The 20656-nt window shown below is 43.8% G+C and overlaps 1 protein-coding gene across 2 annotated transcripts in view; it reads left to right on the top strand.

Annotated features, from left to right (window-relative positions):
- SMG6 (SMG6 nonsense mediated mRNA decay factor) overlaps positions 1–20656 on the top strand; it is a 248327-nt gene that overhangs the window by 178251 nt on the left and 49420 nt on the right.

Raw genomic sequence — 20656 nt, 5'->3', positions numbered from 1 at the left:
CCTGTGTCCATGTGTTCTCATTGTTCAATTCCCACCTATGAGTGAGAATATGCGGTGTTTGGTTTTTTGTTCTTGCGATAGTTTACTGAGAATGATGATTTCCAATTTCATCCATGTCCCTACAAAGGACGTGAACTTATCATTTTTTATGGCTGCATAGTATTCCATGGTGTATATGTGCCACATTTTCTTAATCCAGTCTATCATTGTTGGACATTTGGGTTGGTTCCAAGTCTTTGCTATTGTGAATAATGCGGCAATAAACATACGTGTGCATGTGTCTTTATAGCAGCATGATTTATAGTCCTTTGGGTATATACCCAGTAATGGGATGGCTGGGTCAAATGGAATTTCTAGTTCTAGATCCCTGAGGAATCGCCACACTGACTTCCACAAGGGTTGAACTAGTTTACAGTCCCACCAACAGTGTAAAAGTGTTCCTATTTCTCCACATCCTCTCCAGCACCTGTTGTTTCCTGACTTTTTAATGATTGCCATTCTAACTGGTGTGAGATGGTATCTCACTGTGGTTTTGATTTGCATTTCTCTGATGGCCAGTGATGGTGAGCATTTTTTCATGTGTCTTTTGGCTGCATAAATGTCTTCTTTTGAGAAGTGTCTGTTCATGTCCTTCGCCCACTTTTTGATGGGGTTGTTTGTTTTTTTCTTGTAAATTTGTTGGAGTTCATTGTAGATTCTGGATATTAGCCCTTTGTCAGATGAGTAGGTTGCGAAAATTTTCTCCCATTTTGTAGGTTGCCTGTTCACTCTGATGGTAGTTTCCTTTGCTGTGCAGAAGCTTTTTAGTTTAATCAGATCCCATTTGTCAATTTCGGCTTTTGTTGCCATTGCTTTTGGTGTTTTAGACATGAAGTCCTTGCCCATGCCTATGTCCTGAATGGTAATGCCTAGGTTTTCTTCTAGGGTTTTTATGGTTTTAGGTCTAACATTTAAGTCTTTAATCCATCTTGAATTGATTTTTGTATAAGGTGTAAGGAAGGGATCCAGTTTCAGCTTTCCATTTCAACAATTTTTTAAGTGTACAACTCAGTGGCATTAAGTACATTCAGTGTTGTGCAACCATCACTACTATCCATTTCCAGAACTTTTCATCATTCCAAACACTGTAACCATTAAACAGTAACTCCTCATTCCCCCTTCCCCTGGCAACTTCTACTTTCTAGCTGTATGCGTTTCCCTATTGTAAGTACTTCATATAAGTGGAATCTTGCAATATTTGTCTTTTTTTTTTTTTGAGACAAGGTCTCTCTGTGTTGCCCAGGCTGGAGTGCAGTGTCACCATTACGGCTCACTGCAGCCTCGAACTCCCAAGTCCAAGGGATCCTCCCACCTAAGCTTCCTAAGTAGCTGGGAGCACAAGCACGTACCACCACACCCAGCTAATTATATGCACGCGTGTGTTCATGCGTATGTGTGTGCATGTGCGTGCGTGCGTGCATGTATGTTTGTGTCTGTGTGCGTGCATGCATGTGTGAGCGTGTGTGTGTAGAAATAGGGTCTCCCCATGTTGCCAAAGCTTTTCTTGAACTCCTAGGCCTCGAGTGATCGTCCCACCACAGCCTCCCAAAGTGCTGAGATTACTGGTGTGAGTCACCACCTTTGATGCACAAAAGTGTTTAATTTTGATAAAGTCCAGTTTGCTTTTTTTTTTTTTTTTTTTGAAACTGAGCCTCACTCTGTTGCCCAGGCCAGAGTGCAGTGGCTTGATCTTGGCTCACTGCAACCTCCACCTCCCGGGTTCAAGTGATTCTTGTGCCTCAGCCTTTCAAATAGCTGGGATTACAGGGGCCCGCCCGACTAGTTTTTGTATTTTTAGTAGAGATGGGGTTTCACCATGTTGGCCAGTCTGGTCTCAAACTCCTGACCTCAAGTGATCTGCCTGCCTCAGCCTCCCAAAGTGCTGGGATTACAAACATGAGGCACTGTGTCTGGCCTGCTTATTTTTTTCTTTTGTTTCCTATGCTTTTGATGTCATATCCAAGAAATCATTGTCAAATCCAGTGTCATAAAGATTTTCCCTTATGCTTTCTTCTAAGAGTTTTCTAGTTTTAACTCTTTTTAGGTCTTTGATCCATTTTGAATTTGTTTTTGTATATGGTCTTAGGTAAGGGTCCAGCTTCATTCTTTTGCATGTGAATATCCAGGTTTTTTAAAGCTCTTTTTATTGAAAAGACTATTCCTTCCATAAGATTGGAATTGGTCTTGACACCCTTGTCAAAAGTCAGTTGACCCTGTATTTGTGAGAGTTTACTTCTAGGTTTTCTGTTCTATTCTATGCCAGTACCACACTGTTTTGATTAGTATAGTTTTGCAGTAAGTTTTGAAGTCCAGAAGCATGAGCCCTCTAACTTTTGTTCTTTTTCAAGATTATTTTGGCTATGTGGGATCTCTTAAGATTCCATATGATTTTTTTTTTTTTTTTTGAGATGGGTTCTCGCTCCATCTCCCAGGCTGGAGTGCAGTGGCACAATGTCAGCTCACTGCAACCTCCGCCTCCCAGGTTCAAGCGATTCTTGTGCCTCAGCCTCCCAAGTACCTGGGATTACAGGCATGCGCCACCACACCCAGCTAATTTTTGTATTTTTAGTAGAGACGGTGTTTTGCCATGTTGACCAGGCTGGTCTCCAACTCCTGACCTCAAGCAATCTGCCCACTTTGGCCTCCCAGAGTGCTGGGACTACTGGCATGAGCCATTGCATCCAGCTAGATTCCATATGAATTTTAAGATGTGTTTTTATGGATCTGTGGAAAATGCCATTGGGATTTTGATGGGAATTGCATTGAATCTGTAGATTGCTTTGGTTACTATAATTAGCTTAACAATATTAAGTCTTCCAATTCATGAACATAGAATGTTTTTCCATTTATTGGAACTCCATTTTTAATTATATTCAATTTTAGGAAATTTAAATTTAAGTTTGGCCATATTGTAGCTAATCATCATCATATTGGCCAGCACAGCCCAAGAGAATTATCCTCAGATTTTCTTTACTTCCTAAATCATAGGATTGTAGTGACATCTTCAGAGGCCTTGTAGTGTCTGAATCATCATTGGTCTCAGGATGTCTGGATTATATGGAATGCATGGTTAGAAGGATGAATAAATAGGGGATTTCGGTCCCTCCAGGTTATCTCTGTCTCGGAGATATGAGAGGGCTACAAGTCTTGCCACATCAGACCCTGTCTCCTTCTCTATTTTCCCTTTGGAAATGTCTGTTTTTCTCCAGAACCAAAGAGAACCTCTTGTTTTCCAAAAAATTAGCAAAAAGTAGACTCTGCTCTGGCAGGAATGGAACTCCTTCTACCTCTTCTTATTTCCATAGAAGAAGAGACCATAGTGCCCCAAATGAGGTGTTTTTAAAAGAAATTCCTTCTCCAAATGGAGATACTGATTATTTTATCGCAGTGTATATACCTTGTTCATCATTCTGATGCTGTTCTCATGGGAACAGCAACAAAAAATGTCTTTCGGTGCCAATCATGGTTGTGCTCCCAATTGCATTTTCCTTGAGGGTCAGCAGTCTAAGAGATGCCTGCACATTAGAAACAAAAAATAAAGAATAAACGCTGTAAATAATTAATTAAACCAGGAAACCCCCTTTCAGTGTCCATTCATTTTTCTGCCATGTAAGAGGTAATGGTAGGATGCGGAAGACCTGTGTCCTTAGTACTGTTCAGTCTCCCTGCTGCCCCTTCCCCAGCTTCTCTCTAATGACTCCCTGGGGAGATCGCAGATCTCATAGTAAACAGGAAACCTTACTAAGTAAAATAGGGAGTCTTAGAGCCTAGAGGGTAAGAGACAGAGCTCTCCAGGAAGAAGATGGCTTTGGCCTTGGACAGCCAGGAGCAGTGGGTTTGTGGGGTTTTATATAAACACTCTGACTCTGCAGAGGAACCCTCCAATCCACTTTAGGCCAGAAATGGAACTTTGTTTCCTGGCCTGCCCATGACTACTCTACATCAGTCTCTCCTGAAAAGAGGCTAGAATATCACTTGTGTATTCAGAATTGGACTAGCCCAGTAGTTAGCCAGTTCGCTAAAACTGATTTCTCTACCTTACTGCCCTGTGGCCTGTACCCCACCCTTATTGTCACCCCTCTCTTTGTACGAGATAACTTCTTTACTATGGCATTTGAGATTTCCCACACTACAGTTGATCTGTCACCGCACTACCAAAATGCCTCTGCCAACCACTTGGGTGTCCTGGTGTCAGAAGTTAGAAGTGTCCCAACTGTCCCACCCAGCCTCCTCAGCTCTCCTCTCTCTCTCCTGGGTTGTTGTTCTGGAATGATATTCCTCTTGGATTCAGTGTGTGCAGTCTGATTTGGGTGGAGCCTTGAGCTGTACACAGGAGTGCTGGTAAGGTCTGGCCTTCAGTGCTGCCAAAGGCAAAAAGCTGGCCTCTTCTCAGTGTAAAGCACATAGTTGGATTGCTGGGGCAGTATTAAATGGAGGGTGGGGTGAGCAAATACCACTCTCTTCCTACTGTGTTTTCAGGAAGTGATTATAAAAGCAGCTATAAGTTTGAATGAAATCAAAAGAATGAATTGTCACCTTCCCCCAACAAAAACCAGATGAGCACAAACATATATACAAACACACTCCTCCTCTGCACTCCATCCAAGATCCACACCCTGGCTCTGCCGGGCTTCACTTCGGTGCTATTTCAGAGCAAAGAGCCTTTGTTGTGCCATCTCCATTCTCTTCCCTGGGAGAGAGCTTAGTAGTCTTATGAATTGAGAGCTCGACTTCCCTTTCGGCATACTGTGGGTTTCACTTCTCTATCCTCTCTCCTTCCTAGAAGAGTGTGGGCAGAAGTGTATAGGTGGGAGGAATAACCATTGCCAAGATTTAATTCGTCAGTTAGGGATTGGGGTTTCAGAACTGGTAATAAAATTGTTTGCAGAGTTCATTGTCAATGAAAGGAGTTTCTGTGCCATCAGCACACTTCCATCCCTTCCTTCCAGCTGCCTCTTTCCATCGTACTGCCTTTTGCCTGGTACCTCCATGGGGTTTAAGCCATATGGCTCTTATGAATATTGTTTGGAGTCTCCAAAAGTGGAAGATTTGGCTGTGCAGCACACAGCACCCCTGGGTCTACTCCTCCCCTCTCAGCAGCTGTTTGCCACTGACCGAGGTGGCGACCGAGCCTATGTGTGTGGCCAGAGTCAGTGACAAGCATCCCACCCAGGCCTGGGGAAGCCCTTAGCCAGTGCGGTTCCTGTGGCAGCAGCCAAACATGCCAGAGTTCCTCATACCTTCAGGGCTATGGTGTAACAGCCAGCTTTATGCGGTAGCATTGTTTAGCGTTGGTTGACTTGACTTCTCTGTCCCCACCCTCTGTGTCTAAGGGAATCTGGCCATCATCCAGTAGGGAAGAAGTTGGCATTTACAGAGAGTGGCTTTCTGCCACCTCTCATGTGGTAGGAGCCAGGACCACCTCCATCTCTGCTTCCTCCCCATGTGGCAAAGAGGAAGGGGCCCCTCTGTGCTCAGCCTCCTGTTGTGGAGTTTCAAGTTGCCTAAGATCAGAATAAGGCTATCTGCCAGGTTATCTGCCCAGATAAACATTTATTGTTTACAGGGACATGTTTCAGCTGCTCTGGCTGCTCCCACTGGTGAGATCTTCTAGTGTCTTGAGGTTTTAAGCCAGTATATGGGGCCGACGTCCAGACACAGAACTACTGGAGCTGGAGAGGCTAAGTGGCTGGCGGCTTCTAACTTAGCTTCGCCATTGCCCCCCACCCCGCTTCCCACTGCCAGAGCTAGATTTACATCTCTTGTTCTTAGTTCTGCCTCCTGGATATTGAAGCTGCATCTACATTTTAAACCTTTCTAGCTTTTAGAATTTGGGGATTTATATGAGATCCAGTGTTAGGACACAGCAAGCTGAAGACTTCTTTTACATGGCAAAACCAGCCCTCTTATACTGTGTTTTCCTTAATAGCTAATGAGACAGCTGTTTAGTGACGGCAACAGGGATTGATGCAGATTTTCTTTTTTTAATCCAACTAGGTCCAGTGCTTCCAAATATTGTCTTTTTATTTTTTAGTGATGTGATTGATTTTCCAACATTTTATTATACAGCAAAGTTGAAAATTCTCCAGTGAGCTCACTTATAGCCAATACCTACATGCTGATACTCATTTTACTGTATTTGTCTTATCATGTTATCTGTTTATGTCTCTCTCTCCCTGTCTTCCCCCATCTATCCATCCATCCATCCATTTTTTCTTCTTTTAAATATTTTTTTTTAATGCCTATAATCCTAGCACTTTGGGAGGCCAAGGCGGGCAGATTGCTTGAAGCCAGGAGTTCGAGACCATCCTGGCCAATATGGTGAAACCCCGTCTCTACTAAAAATACAAAAATGAGCTGGATGTGGTGGCGGGCACCTATAATCCCAGCTATTCAGGAAGCTGAAGCATGAGAATTGCTTGAACCCAGGAGGGCAGAGGTTGCAATGAGCTGAGATTGCGCCATGCACTCCAGCCTGGGCAACAGAGTAAGACTATCTCAAAAGAAAAGAAAAGACCAGCCTGGGCAACATGGCGAAACCCCATCTCCACAAAAAATACAAAAATTAGCCAAATGTAGTGGCTAGCACCTGTTGACCCAGCTACTCGGGAGAACTGCTTTAGTAGCCCAGGAGGTCAAGGCTGTAGTGAGCCCAAAATCACGCTACTGTACTCCAGCCTGGGTGACAGAGCGAGAGAGTGTCTCTCTCTCTCTGTACACACACACAAACACACACACATATACGTATATATGTATATGTGTGTGTGTATATATATAAATAATCATATAATTATATTATAATCCCTTATCTCCACCTCTGTCCCCAGAGGCAAGCTCTGTTCTGATTTTTTCCACCAAGATTAGATTTGCCTATTTTAGAACCCCATGTAAATGGAATCACACAGTAAGTACATGCTCTTGAGAAAGGCTTTTTTTCGTTTGGCTTAATCTTTTTGAGATTCCTCTATGTTGTTTCATATATTAGTATATATTAGTAGCTCACTCCTTTTTATTGCTGAGTAATATTCCGTTTTATGAATATGTCACAGTTTATCTGGTTGACAGACAGTGAATCTATTTCCAGTTTTTAGCTGTTATGAATAAAGTTGCTGTGAATAGTTGTACACAAATCTGTTTTTGGACATGTGTTTTCACTTGAGTAAATGCCTAGGATTAGAATTGCCAAGTCAGAGATTAGATGTGCATTTTTTATTAGAGATACCCTGGACCAAGCTTGTCCAACCCGTGGCGCACAGGCTGCACGCAGCCCAGGATGGCTTTGAATGCAGCCCATCACAAATTCGTAAACTTTCTTAAAACATTATGAGCTTTTTTGCACCCCCGCCTTTTTTTTTTAAGCTCATCAGCTATAGTTAGTGCTATTATATTTTATGCGTGGCCCAAGACATTTCTTCCATTGTGGCCCAGGGAAGCCAAAAGATTGGATACCCCTGCCCTACAGCTTTTTCCAAAGATGATTGTGTTACACTCCAGCAATTGTGACACTTCCCATTGCTTCACATCCTCTTTCTGGTAGGTGTGTGGTGACTGCTGATATATCATTTTTGGTATTAATTTGTATCTCCCTGATGACTAATGAAGTTGTATACTTTTTGTTTTTTCAGACAGGGTCTTGCTCTGTCACCCAAGCCGAAGAGCAGTGGCACAGTCACGGCTCACTGCAGACTTGACCTCCTGGGTTCGGGCAATCCTCCTGCCTCAGCCTCTCAAGTAGCTGGGACTACAGGTGTGTGCCACCACACTGGGCTAATTTTTGTAAAATTTTTTGTAGAGACAAGGTATTGCTATGTTGCCTACGCTGGTCTCCAGCTTCTGGGCTCAAGCAGTCCTCCTGCCTCACTCGCCCAAAGTGCTAGGATTATAGGCATGAGCCACCGTGCCCAGCCGAAATTGTATACTTTTTCATATGCTTACTGACTATTTTGTGTATCTTCCTTATGAAGCATCTTTTCACATCTTCTGCCCGTTTTCTTGAGGTATTTTCTTATTGATTTCCTTGTGTATTCTGGATGTGAGTAATTTGTCAGATACATGTTTTGTGAATATTTTCACAAAGTCTGTATCTTACCTATTCATTTTCTTTATATCTTTTGGTAAGCAAAAGGTTTTAATTTTCATGAAATCAATTTATCATGCTTTTCTTTTATGATTATTACTTTATGAGGGCTAAAAATCCCAAGTGATAAGGATCTTCTACTTGGTTTTCCTCTAAGTGCTATATTGAGGCTAGGTCTGGTGGCTCACGCCTGTAATCCGAGCACTTTGGGAGGTCGAGGTGGGTGGATCGCTTGAGGCCAGGAGTTCAAGACCAGCCTTACCAACATGGTGAAACCCCTTCTCTACTAAAAATACAAAAAATTAGCTGGACATGGCCGGGCGCGGTGGCTCATGCCTGTAATCCCAGTACTTTGGGAGGCTGAGGTGGGCGGATCACAAGGTCTCAGGAGATCGAGACCATGCTGGCTAACACAGTGAAACCCCGTCTCTACTAAAAATACAAAAAAATTAGCCAGGCATGGCGGCGGGCGCCTGTAGCCCCACCTACTCGGGAGGCTGAGGCAAGAGAATGGCATGAACCCGGGAGGCAGAGCTTGCAGTGAGCCGAGATCGCGCCACTGCACTCCAGCCTGGGCGACAGAGCAAGACTCCGTCTCAAAAAAAAAAAAAATTAATTAGCTGGGCATGGTGGTACATGCCTGTAATCCCAACTACTCAGGAGGCTGAGGCACAAGAATCGCTTGAACCCAGGAGGCAGAGGTTGCAGTGAGCCGAGATCGTGCCACTGCACTCCGGTCTGGGCAACAGAGCAAGACTCCGTCTCAAATAATAATAATAATTCTGGGCCGGGTGCGGTGACTAATGCCTATAATCCCAGCACTTTGGAAGGCTGAGGCAGGCGGATCACTTGACAAGAGTTCGAGACCAGCCTGGCCAATATGGTAAAGCCTGTCTCTATTAAAAATACAAAAATTATGGCCGGCACAGTGGCTCACGCCTGTAATCCCAGCACTTTGGGAGGCCGAGGTGGGCGGATCACGAGGTCAGGAGATCGAGACCATCCTGGCTAACACAGTGAAACCCCATCTCTACTAAAAGTACAAAAAATTAGCCGGGTGTGGTGGCATGCGCCTATAATCCCAGCTACTTGGGAGGCTGAGTCAGGAGAATTGCTTGAACCCAGGAGACAGAGGTTGTAGTAAACCAAGATCGTGCCACTGCACTCCAGCCTGGGCGACAGAGCAAGACTTCGTCTCAAAAAAAAAAAATTAGCCAAGTGGGTGCCTGTAATCCCAGCTACTCAGCAGACTGAGGCGGGAGAATTGCTTGAACCGGGAGACGGAGGTTGCAGTGAGTCGAAGTCACACCTCTGCACTCCATCCAGCCTGGGCAACAGAACGAGATTCTATCTCAAAAAAAAAAAAAAAAAAGCTACATTGAGCCAGGCACAGTGGCCCATGCCTATAATCTCAACATTTTATCAGGCCAAGGCAGGAGGATCCCTTCAGTCCAGAAATTTGAGACCAGCTTGGGCAACATAGTGAGACCCCCATGACTACAAAAAAAATTAAAAAATTAGCCAGACATGGTGGCCTACACCTGTGGTCCCAGCCTTGCAAGGCAAGGCTGCAGTGTGCCATGTTTACACCACTGCACTTCAGCCTGGGCAACAGAGCAAGACCCTAGCTCAAAATTTTAAAAGACAAAAAAAAAAAAAAAAAGCTATGTAGATTTAGCTTTTATATTTAGGTCTATGAGACATTTGAAATAAAATTTTTTTTTGAGACAGAGTCTCACTCTGCCACCCAGGTTGGAGTGCAGTGGCACGATCTCGGCTCACTGCTACCTCTGCTCCCGGGTTCAAGGGATTCTCCTGCCTCAGCCTCTTGAGTAGCTGGGACTACAGGTGCACACCACCATGCTTGGCTAATTTTTGTGTTTTTAGTAGAGACGGGGTTTCATCATGTTGGCCAGTCTGGTCTCTAACTCCTGACCTCAAGTGATCCGCCTGCCTCAGCCTCCCAAAGTGCTGGGATTACAGGCATGAGCCACTGCGCCCATTCCTGTTGTTTTGTTTTTTGAGACAGGGTCTTACTCTGTCACCTAGGCTAGAATGCAGTGGCATGGATGACTCACTGCAGCCTCAACCTCCCAGGCTCAAGTGATCCTCCCACCTCAACCTCCCAAGAAGCTGGAACTATAAGCAGGCACCACCACATCTGGCTAATTTTTTAATTTTTTTATAGAAATGGGGTCTCACTATGTTTCCCAGGCTGCTCTTGAACTCCTGGACTCAAGTGATCCCCCTGCCTTGGCCTCCCAAAGTGCTGGAATTACAGACATGAGCCAGCGTGCCTGGTCTTCAAATTAATTTTGTATATGGTATAATATAAGAACTAAAACTTTTTTCCCCCCATATGGATATCAAGTTATGTCAGCACTATTTATTGAAAAGGCATTTCTTGCCTCTACTGGATTGCTTTGGTACTTTTTTTCAAATATCAGATGAGCATATAAGTGGGGGTGTCTTATGCTTTCTGTTCTTTTTGTTTGTTTTATTTAAAAATTCTTAACGACAAACGCTAGAATCCTTATGGGAGTAAGTTTAATTTACATATCAGTTTTGGGAGATTGATATCTTAACAGCATTTTTCTAGTTTGTGAACATAGTATAGCTAGCCTTTTACCTAGGTCTTTTATACTTTTCATTGTACAGGTCTTATACATTGTTAAGTTTATTCCTAAATACATTTTATTTGTTATGCCATTATAAATGGAATTGTTTCTAAATTGTATTTGCCAATCTTTTGCTGCTAGAATATGAAAATACAATTGACTTTTGTATATTAATGTATCCTTCAATCCTAAAGACATTTTTATTAGAATTTAATCTAGTAGTTATTTGCGCATTCTTTGGGATTTTCTGTGTTAAACAATCATGTCATCTGCAAACAGAGGCAGTTCTTTTCCATTTTTATGCTTTCAACGTTTTTTTTCTTGCCTTAATACAGTGTCTGAGATCTCCACTAGTGAGTTGAATGGAAATGGTGAGAGCGGGCATCCTTGCTAGGACCACGTATATCTGTGGTCCCAGCTACTTGGGAGGCTGAGGCAAAAGGATCACTTGAGCCCAGGAGGTCAAGGCTGCAGTGAGCTATGTTCACACTACTGCACTACAGACTGGGTGACAGAGAGAGACCCTGTCTCAAAAAAAAAAAAAAAGTTAAAAGCCATACTGGTGACTGTCTAGAAGTATTTCATTGTGATTTTTGTTTTGTTTTGTTTTCTTTTTTGTTGTTGTTCTCATTGTGATTTTAATTTGCATTTCCCTGATGAGCAATGATATTGAGTGCCTTTTCTTCTGCTATTGGCCATTTGAATACCCACTTCTGGGGAGTGCCTGTTCCTGATTTTTACCCATGTTTTTCTTGGATTCTTTGTCTTTTTTCTTATTGATTTATAGGGTTTTTTTTTCCAGTATTCTGAATATAAGTCCTATGTTGGATAGAAATATTGAAAATATGTTCTCGCAGTCTGTGGTTCATCTTTTCAGGGTTTTTATTTTTTTGAGGCAGAGTCTTGCTCTGTCGACCAGGCTGGAGTGCAGTGGCGCAATCTCAGCTCACTGCAACCTCTACCTCCTGGGTTCAAGTGATTCTCCTGCCTCAGCCTCCTGAGTAGCTGGGATTACATGTACCCGCCACCACACCCAGCTAATTTTTGTATTTTTAGTAGAAACGGGGTTTCACCATGTTGGCCAGGCTGGTCTCAAACTCCTGACCTCAAGGAACTCCTGACCTCGAACTCCTGACCCCACCCACCTCAGCCTCCCAAAGTGCTGGGATTACAGGCATGAGCCATCATGCCCAGCCATCTTTTCAGTATTAACGGTATCTTTTTATGAACACAAATCTTAGTTTAGTTAAGTCATATTTATAATTTTTTCTTGGTCGGGTACAGTGGCTCATGCCTGTAATCTCAACACTTTGGAAGGCCGAGGTGGGAGGATCCCTTGAGGCCAGGAGTTCAGTACCAGCCTGGGCAACATAGCAAGACCCTGTCTGTACAAAAAAATAAAAAATAAAAAATAGCTGGGCAGGGTGGCGCATGCCCGTATGTACCAACTACTCAAGAGGCTGAAGTGGGAAGACTGCTTGGGCTGAGGCAGTTGAGGCTTCAGTGAGCCAAGATCATGCCACTGCACTCTAGCCTGGGCAACACAGCGAGATCCTGTCTCAAAAATAAATAAATGAAATAATAAATACATATATTTTTATTAAAAGTTAGTGCTTTTTGTATCTTATTTAAGAAATGTGGCCAGGCACAGTGACTCACACCTGTAATCCTTGCACTTTGGGAGGCCAGGGTGGGAGATTGCTTCCATCCGTGAGTTCAAGACCAACCTGGGCAATATAGCAAGACCCTGTCTCTAAAATTAAATAAATAATTACCCTGGCATGGTGGTACACGCCTAGCTACTGAAGCAGGAGGATTGCTTGGACCTGGGAGTTCGACCTACAGTGAGTTATGACCATGCCACTATACTCCAGCCTAGGGGACAGAGCAAGAACCTGTCCTCCCACCTACCCCCAAAAAAAGAGAAATGTTTGCTTATTCCAAGTGCAACATATTGGAAGGAAGATATTTTTCTATATTTTGATCTAGAAACTATATTATTTTACCTTTCACACTTAGGTCTGTGGTTCATTTTATTGAAAGATCAGTTTTCCCCACTGAACTGCAATGCTGCCATGTCATAAGTCAGATGATTATATATGTTTGGGTCTATTTCTAGACTGTATCTTCTTCCCCAAAGGTCTGTTTATCTCTCTTTGTGCCATTACTATTAAATTTTTAAATATTAGTTTGAAAGTTTCCAAAGTTTGTGCCTGTTTTCACATTGATTCTTCTAGAAAGATGTTTACCAATTCCTTAGATTGGTATCCTGTTGAACTGCAATACTTTCTTATATGTTAGGTGATTTTTTTTTCATCCTTATTAGGGCCAGTCTATACTTGTTCATATTGAGAGTTTAGATGGGCCTCTTAAGATTTTCAGGTGCAGACAAAGGGAAAAGAGGAACATTTGATTTATACTGCCAGTGTTAAACACTCTGTTTGCTAGAGTAGACTAGGTTTCTCAACTTAATGTTCTTATTCTGGGTTTTTTGCCTTTATTAGAACCCATCCTCCTCAGCTGTGTCTTCCTTCTGCCTCATCTGGCCACCCACACCAGCTATCAGTTAGCAGCAACAAATACCTGCTGTGTTTCCCATCGACCCTGGTAGGATCCAGTTGTGCCCTTCTTTTTATTTATTTTATTTTATTTTATTTTTGCCCAGGCTGGAGTGCAGTGGCATGATTTCGGCTCACCACAACCTCCGCCTCCTGGATTGAAGAGATTCTTGTGCCTCAGCCCCCTGAGTAGCTGGGATTACAGGCGCCTGCCACCACGCCCAACTGATTTTTGTATTTTTAGTAGAGATGGGGTTTCATATGTTGGCCAGGATGGTCTCAGACTCCTGAGCTCAGGTGATCCACCCACCTTGGCCCCCTAAAGTGCTGGGATTACAGGCGTGAGCCATCGCGTCTGGCCCCTGTGCCCTTCCAGCTGCATCACAACCCACCTTGGTTCTTGTCTTAGTTGCCCCAAGATAAGGGTATTGATGTGGTACTGCCGCTGAGGTCTCGTCTGTATTCTTACTCAGCCTGAAAAGGGTTGAATATCAGTTGTCCTTTTTCTCACTCCAGTCCCACCCACTGTTAGACTTGCAGACAGTTTCCCAAAGTTTCTGGTATGGGGTTGCCTAGTACTGATGTATGCTTTATTCATTTTTATTTATTTATTTATTTTTAGTCATTTCAATGGGAAACTGGAAGGATAGAAGAGAAGCACATGCTTAATGTCATTCTGATTAAACAAATCAATGCTAGTTTTTGTTTTTGGGGGGTATTTTTTGTTTTGTTTTGTGATGGTGTCCCACTCTGTCACCCAGGCTGGAGTGCAATGGTGCAATCTCAGCTCACTGCAACCTGGATTCAAGTGATTCTCCTGCCTCAGCCTCTCAAGTAGCTGGGATTACAGGCATGTGCCACCACGCCTGGCTAATTTTTGTATTTTTTTTGTAGAGACGGGGTTTTGTCATGTTGGCCAGGCTGGTCTTGAACTCCTGACCTCAGGTGATCCGCCTGCCTCGGCCTCCGAAACTGCTGAGATTACAGGCGTGAGCCACCACGCCTGGCCTTAGTGCTAGTTTTTAAGAAATGAGTTTCTAGCCTTCCAGATTGAATACTTTGAAGGTCATTGTTCATTTGATAAAGGTAGGCATTGGACTTAGAATGTGCTTTCTTGGGTTTATATGCATGGGTTTGTTACTTCATAACTAGTTGCACTACTCTCCAGTGACACTCAGGAGGAGATAATTCAGTGATTTCATGAAGATGCTCCTTAAGTCTTTCTGTGTTGGGTCTCAACTCTGTAGGTTGGATATTAGTAGGGACCATACCCCAAAGGTCCAGGAAAGTAAAGATGAAAACAATGAAAGATCTCCAGAATGGAGTAGGAGTGATTGTTTTGAGGCCATGGGTTTTAGATGATCTACCTGTTTGCTTTCATTTGATAAGAATGCCATATAGCTCACTTGGCAGCTGTGTAAGAGAAACCAGTCCTGATAACCCAGAGACCCATTTAAGAATTTTGTGCTCTTGTGGAGCCAGAACCCCTTCCCAAGCCAGCTTTGTTCAAGACCCAGCTGGAGAGCAGGGATGTTTGCTGTATTCTTTGTAACTCTAGTGCATGTTATAATTTTCAGGAATTGGTAAGCAAATGAGTATTCATTTAGAAATTGGGCCTTAGGCCCAGCATAGTGGCTCATGCCTGTTACCCGAGCACTTTGTGAGGCCGAGGCGGATGGATCACTTGAGCCCAGGAGTTCGAGTCCAACCTGGGCAAATAGTGAGGCCCTATCTCTACAAAAAAATCAAAAAATATTGGCCGGGTATGGTGGCACACGCCTGCAGTGCTACCTATTCACCACTCAGGAGGCTGAAGTCTCAGGGAGGATCACTGGAGCCTGGGAGTCTGGGAGGTGGAGGCTGCAGTAAGCCTTGATCATGCCATTGCACTCCAGCCTGGGTGACAGAGCAAGACTCTGTCTCTTAAAAAAGAAAATAAAAGGCCAGGCACAGTGGCTCACACATGTAATCCTAGCACTTTGAGAAGCTGAGGCCAGTAGATCACTTGAGCTCAGGAGGTCAAGACCAGCCTGGTTAACATGGTGAAACCCCATCTCTACCAAAAATACAAAAATTAGTCAGGCATGGTGACGCATGTCTGTGGTCCCAGCTACTCAGGAGGCTGAGGCAGGGGGATTGCTTGAGCCTGGGAGGCAGAGGTTGCAGTGAGCCGTGATTGCACCACTGCACTCTAGCCTGGGTAACAGAATGAGAGTCTGTCTCAAAAAAAAAAAAAAAAAAAAAAAAGTTTGGAGCTCATGACACCTGGCTTTTTTTGTTTGTTGTTTTGCTTTTTAATACAGCTAAAGTATGCAGATTTATTTAGCTTTAAGTTTTGTTCTCAATTCTCTAGTGGAAAAAAAAAGCACCAAAAAAATTCAGTTTTTACATTTCAATTCAAATGCAAGAACTTGGAACAGACCTTTGCCTTTTTTTTTTTTTTTTTTTTTTTATTTGAGACAGAGTCTTGCTCAGTCACCCAGGCTGGAGTGCAGTGGCATGGTCTCGGCTCACTGCAACCTCCGCCTCCCGGATTCACGCCATTCTCCTGCCTCAGCCTCCCAAGTAGCTGGGACTACAGACGCCTGCCATGACGCCCGGCTGATTTTTTTTTTTTGTATTTTTAGTAGAGACGGGGTTTCACCATGTTAGCCATGATGGTTCGTCTCCTGACCTTGTGATCCACCCGCCTCAGCCTCCCAAAGTGCTGGGATTGCAGGCGTGAGCCACCGCGCCCGGCCGACTTTTTTTTTTTAAGAGGGAAGCGGTAATAGGAAATGTAACCAGGAAGATTTCTAAGCTTCAATTGTAAAGATACCTCCTTTTCCCAAGAGTTAGGCCTAATCAAGACTATACCTACCGATACGGAGGGGGAGGGGATAAATCACAACTAAAGACCTTGGCACTTCTGTAAGAAATTTAAATAACAGGCAGACATATAGAGATTTGTAAATATGTACTTGCTGCCAGATAAACCACAGAGAAGATACTGTATTTGTGGTCCAGGGAAGTTTAAATATTTGTGGTCAAACTTAAAATTCAACATAAAACTCTCATCTGTGATGGAAACTTTCCAGAAACTGCATGGAGCGGGTGTGCAAGCTGCATAAACTCTCAAAGGCCTGTCCTCTCACCGGGCTGAGCTAGAAAGCCTGTTCTCCTTCCTTCACACTGTGTAGCTAACAAGCCCTTCGATCAGAGAAGGAACTCCTTGATGCTGCAGCCATTACCCAAGAAGCCCGCCGCTCTAAGGACCTTTCGGTCCAGGCACGGTGGCTCGTGCCTGTAATCCCAGCACTTTAAGAGGCCAAGGCAGGAGGATCCCTTGAACCCAGGAGTTCAAGACCAGCCTGGGCAATATAGGGAGACCCCGTTTCTATAAAAAATTAGCCAGGCATGGTGGCAGGCGCCTGTGGTCCCGGCTGCTTGGGAGGCTGAGGTAGGAGGATCACTTGAGCCCAGGAGGTCGAGGCTGCAGTGAGCTAGGATCACACCACTGTACTGCAACCTGGGCAACAGAGCGAGATCCTGTGATCTCAAAGGACCTCTCTTTTTTTGTGGCCTACACCTTCAAGTCTGATCAAATATTACCTTTCTTAGGGTCTTCTGTTCACCATCTTATATAAAATAGCAATACTCTTCCCCAGCCTGCCACTCTCTGTCTCCCTTACCTGACTTTTTTTCACAGTACTTCCCACTACTGTCTGATTATTTGATTCTCAGTCTCAGAAAAATGTTAAGCTCCATGGGAACAGGAGCATTGTTTTATTCACTGCTGTATTCCTGGTGGTTTGAATAGGGCCTGCCACACCGTAGCATGTGCTTAATAAATATTTATTGAATTTCAGTAGAATACATTTAGAACTCAGACTGTGAGATCAGCCTGAAACACCTCAGATATCTTACTTTGTGTTCTGTGAGAGCTCTGTGTGCTCCTCTGATAAGGAAACTGGCACTGAAGGTAGGTGCAGCGGCCTTCAGATGTACCAGGCAGCTCTTGCTGTAACACCTATAGCCAACATATAGAAATGGAATTGGAGCCGCTTAATTTTCACAGTAAATACATGTATAGCACTCTTTGTTTCTGGCCTTCAGATTTGTTGATGACCCTCCTGATATTGATTCCTCTGGGGTGGGAGCTCTTTCTGGGCAGCGTGCAGACTGGAGCACGTGTATACACTTTGCACATTATTTTGTGACATGTAAATGCAGCCCATTTTGCCCAACTTTTTGTCATTTGAGACCCTGCTTGGCTGGGGAGACTGTTGTTGCTGACCACTCCCAGGCCCGTTGGACTTGATGATGACTGATGGACTTGAGCACCTCATCAGGGTCTTTCTTCTGTCTGCTTTCCTTTGCTGCTTCCGCCAGATCTTTCCATCAGTCCCCCCAGCACAGAGTGCTTTATTGTTTATGATCCTTAGTATTTGGCTTGAAATGTGCTTCACAAATGATGTTGATTATCTTTAAGATACCGTGTGTGTGCGTGTGCATGTGTCATAGTATATCACCACTTACATAAATGTATCTATAAAAGGTATAGAGAGAGCTCATAGTTAATCACATATGTCAGTAAATGCAGAACTATCTCTGAAGAACATACCAGAAACTTGCAACAGGGCCTAAAAATCAGAGGTGAGAAGGTTTTGTTTTTAAAATTCAGCCTTTGTATTGCTTGTTTTTACCATGTGCCATGTTTCTAAACTACACATTACTAAACAGCTTCGGCTTCAGTTTGGCCTGGTACTTGATTCTGAGATGCCACCGTATCTTTAGTGCCTCCCAGAACAGACGTTCTCATTGAACTCCTTTGGTACTTTGTCAGCAGCAAGAGCGGCTTTAGCTTAAGTAACAGAATTAAGTGACAGCTTTTAGTTCTGTGTTGTCTTTTTTTTTTTTTGAGATGGAGTCTCACTCTGTCGCCCATACTGGAATGCAGTAGTGCAATCTCTGCTCACTGCAACCTCTGCCTCCGGGTTCAAGCAATTCTCATGCCTCAGCCTCCCAAGTAGTTGGGACTACAGATATGCACCACCATGCCCGGCTAATTTTTGTATTTTTAGTAGAGACAGAGTTTCGCCTTGTTGGTCTTGAACTCCTGACCTCAGGTGATCCACCCACCTTGGCCTCCCAAAGTGCTGCGACTACAGGTGTGAGCCACTGTATCTGCCCTTGTGTTGTCAATTTTTTTAAAGTTTAGGGTGTATATAGGTTTCTCTAGTATAGGCTGGTCCAGAAGTTTTGTCTCTGTTTTATCAGTATAAAGCACTGAAACTATACTTCAAAGTAGTTTATAATGGTTTGCGTGTCTGTATGTGTTCTTCAAAAGTAGAGTAAGCAGCACGTACAGTTATTGGATTCCTGTCTCTAATCCTATTCTTAATCTACTGCCTTGGAAATATTTAATAAAGAATGAGAAAGGCCATGCACAGTGGCCTCTTCAGCACTTTGAGAGGCTGAGGCAGGTGGATCACTTGCGGCCAGCAATTCAAGACCAGGCTGGCCAACTGGCAAAACCCTGTCTTTACTAAAAATACAAAAATTAGCCAGGCATGGTGGCACACGCCTATAATCACAGCTACTCATGAGGCTGAGGCACAAGAATCACTTGAACCCAGGAGGTGGAGGTTGGAGTGAGCCAAGATTGTGCCACCGCACTCCAGCCTGGGTGACAAAGCGAGACTCCATCTCAAAAAAAAAAAAAAAGACATATATTCTAACAGCAGCTTTTTGGTCTCTTTTTCAAATCCTGTGAGAATATACTACGTAGACTTGGTAATCAGGAATGGATCAGATGAGATACTGTCAACTCTAATGCTATTTTTCCAGGACAACCTGCAGAAAAATACATCTTCCTGTTCTAGATAGATGTCATAGCCTTTATTATGCTCTGTGCTGTCATGAGAAAACTCCAGATAATTAATTTATTGTCTCTGGGGTTGAGTTTACTGTCTGAAAAATGGGGATGACATTAGTTATTTCATAAGATTTTAGTAAGGATTAAATGAGATATAAAATAAGTGAAAATGCCTAGGTTTTTTTGCTCTGTCGCCCAGGCTGGAGTGCAGTGGTGTAATCCTCAACTCACTGCAACCTCCAACTCCTGGATTCAAGTGATGCTACCACCTCAACCTCCCGAGTAGCTGCGATTACAGGCGCCTGCCACCACGCGCGACTAACTTTTTTATATTTTTAGCAGAGACGGGTCTTCACTGTATTGGCCAGGCCGTTCTCAAACTCCTAACCCTCAGGTGATCCACCCACCTTGGCCTCCCAAAGTTCTGGAATTACAGGGATGAGCCACCACACCTGGCTCAGAATTTTATTATTATTATTAGACAGAGTCTCGCTTTGTGGCCCAGGCTGGAATGCAGTGACACAATCTCGGCTCACTACAACCTCTGCCTCCCAGGTTCAAGCAGTTCTTCTGCCTCAGCCTCCTGAGTAGCTGGGACTGCAGGTGTGTACCTGCAGGTTTGCAGGCGTGGGCCTGGTTAATTTTTGTATTTTTAGTAGAGACAGGGTTTCACTATGTTGGTCAGGCTGGTCTCGAACACCTGACCTCAAGTTACCTGCCTGCCTCGGCCTTTCAAAGGCCTGGGATTACAGGCGTGAGCCACTGCACCTGGCAAGATTTTTAAAAATGAAAGTTTCAATATGTATTTTCATAGTGGAGGCTGGGGATTGGAGAGTGGCTAAGAAGACTCCAAAGAGGTCCAGTTACAACTCAGTCACACATCAGATTCCCATGTCTCCTTCTGGATCATCCTGTAGTTTCTGTAGCTGTTTTCTGTAATTCATGCAAATTCTCTGTAATCCTTCGTCATTTCCGTTTTCTACCCACTTAGCTGTTGCCATTATTTTGAGGCATTAGATAAAAAAAAAAAAAAAAAAAAAAAAACCTGTTAGATTTATCTTTTAGGCTAAGGCTCAGAAATTGGGCAAGATTCAGGTAGCTTTTCAGAAGGCGAGGCAGGTGTGCTTAGTTACACTATTCCAAGATTCTCCTAGAAATAGAACTCTAAAGTGAGGGCTTGGGTGCCCTTGAAGGAGAACAACAAAATACCATTTTGGAAATAAAATTCTGCTGTCCTGGGTGTTCCAGCCCCTCCCATGCTGGCCTCCTTTCGGCACCAGTCCCACCCCGCTTGGCCCTGGCACGCAGTCCCATGAACATGCCACCTGCCTTCTCTCTCTCTGGCCCCATCCATTGGCTGTTCAGTTTATTTTTTCCACATCCTCACCCTCTTCCAGCTCCAAGTTAAATAACCCTCACAGATGGCTTGTTCCATCAGAGCTGTTTAAGAACACAGGACAGTGAACTAGTGCCCAGAGGAGCTGCCCCAGCCCAAGACTGCCCTTCC

Source organism: Pongo abelii, chromosome 19 (assembly GCF_028885655.2).
Source record: "Pongo abelii isolate AG06213 chromosome 19, NHGRI_mPonAbe1-v2.0_pri, whole genome shotgun sequence".
NCBI lineage: Eukaryota > Metazoa > Chordata > Mammalia > Primates > Hominidae > Pongo > Pongo abelii.
The sequence above is the reverse complement of the archived record's forward strand: the minus strand, read 5'-3'. Positions and strand labels throughout refer to the sequence as shown.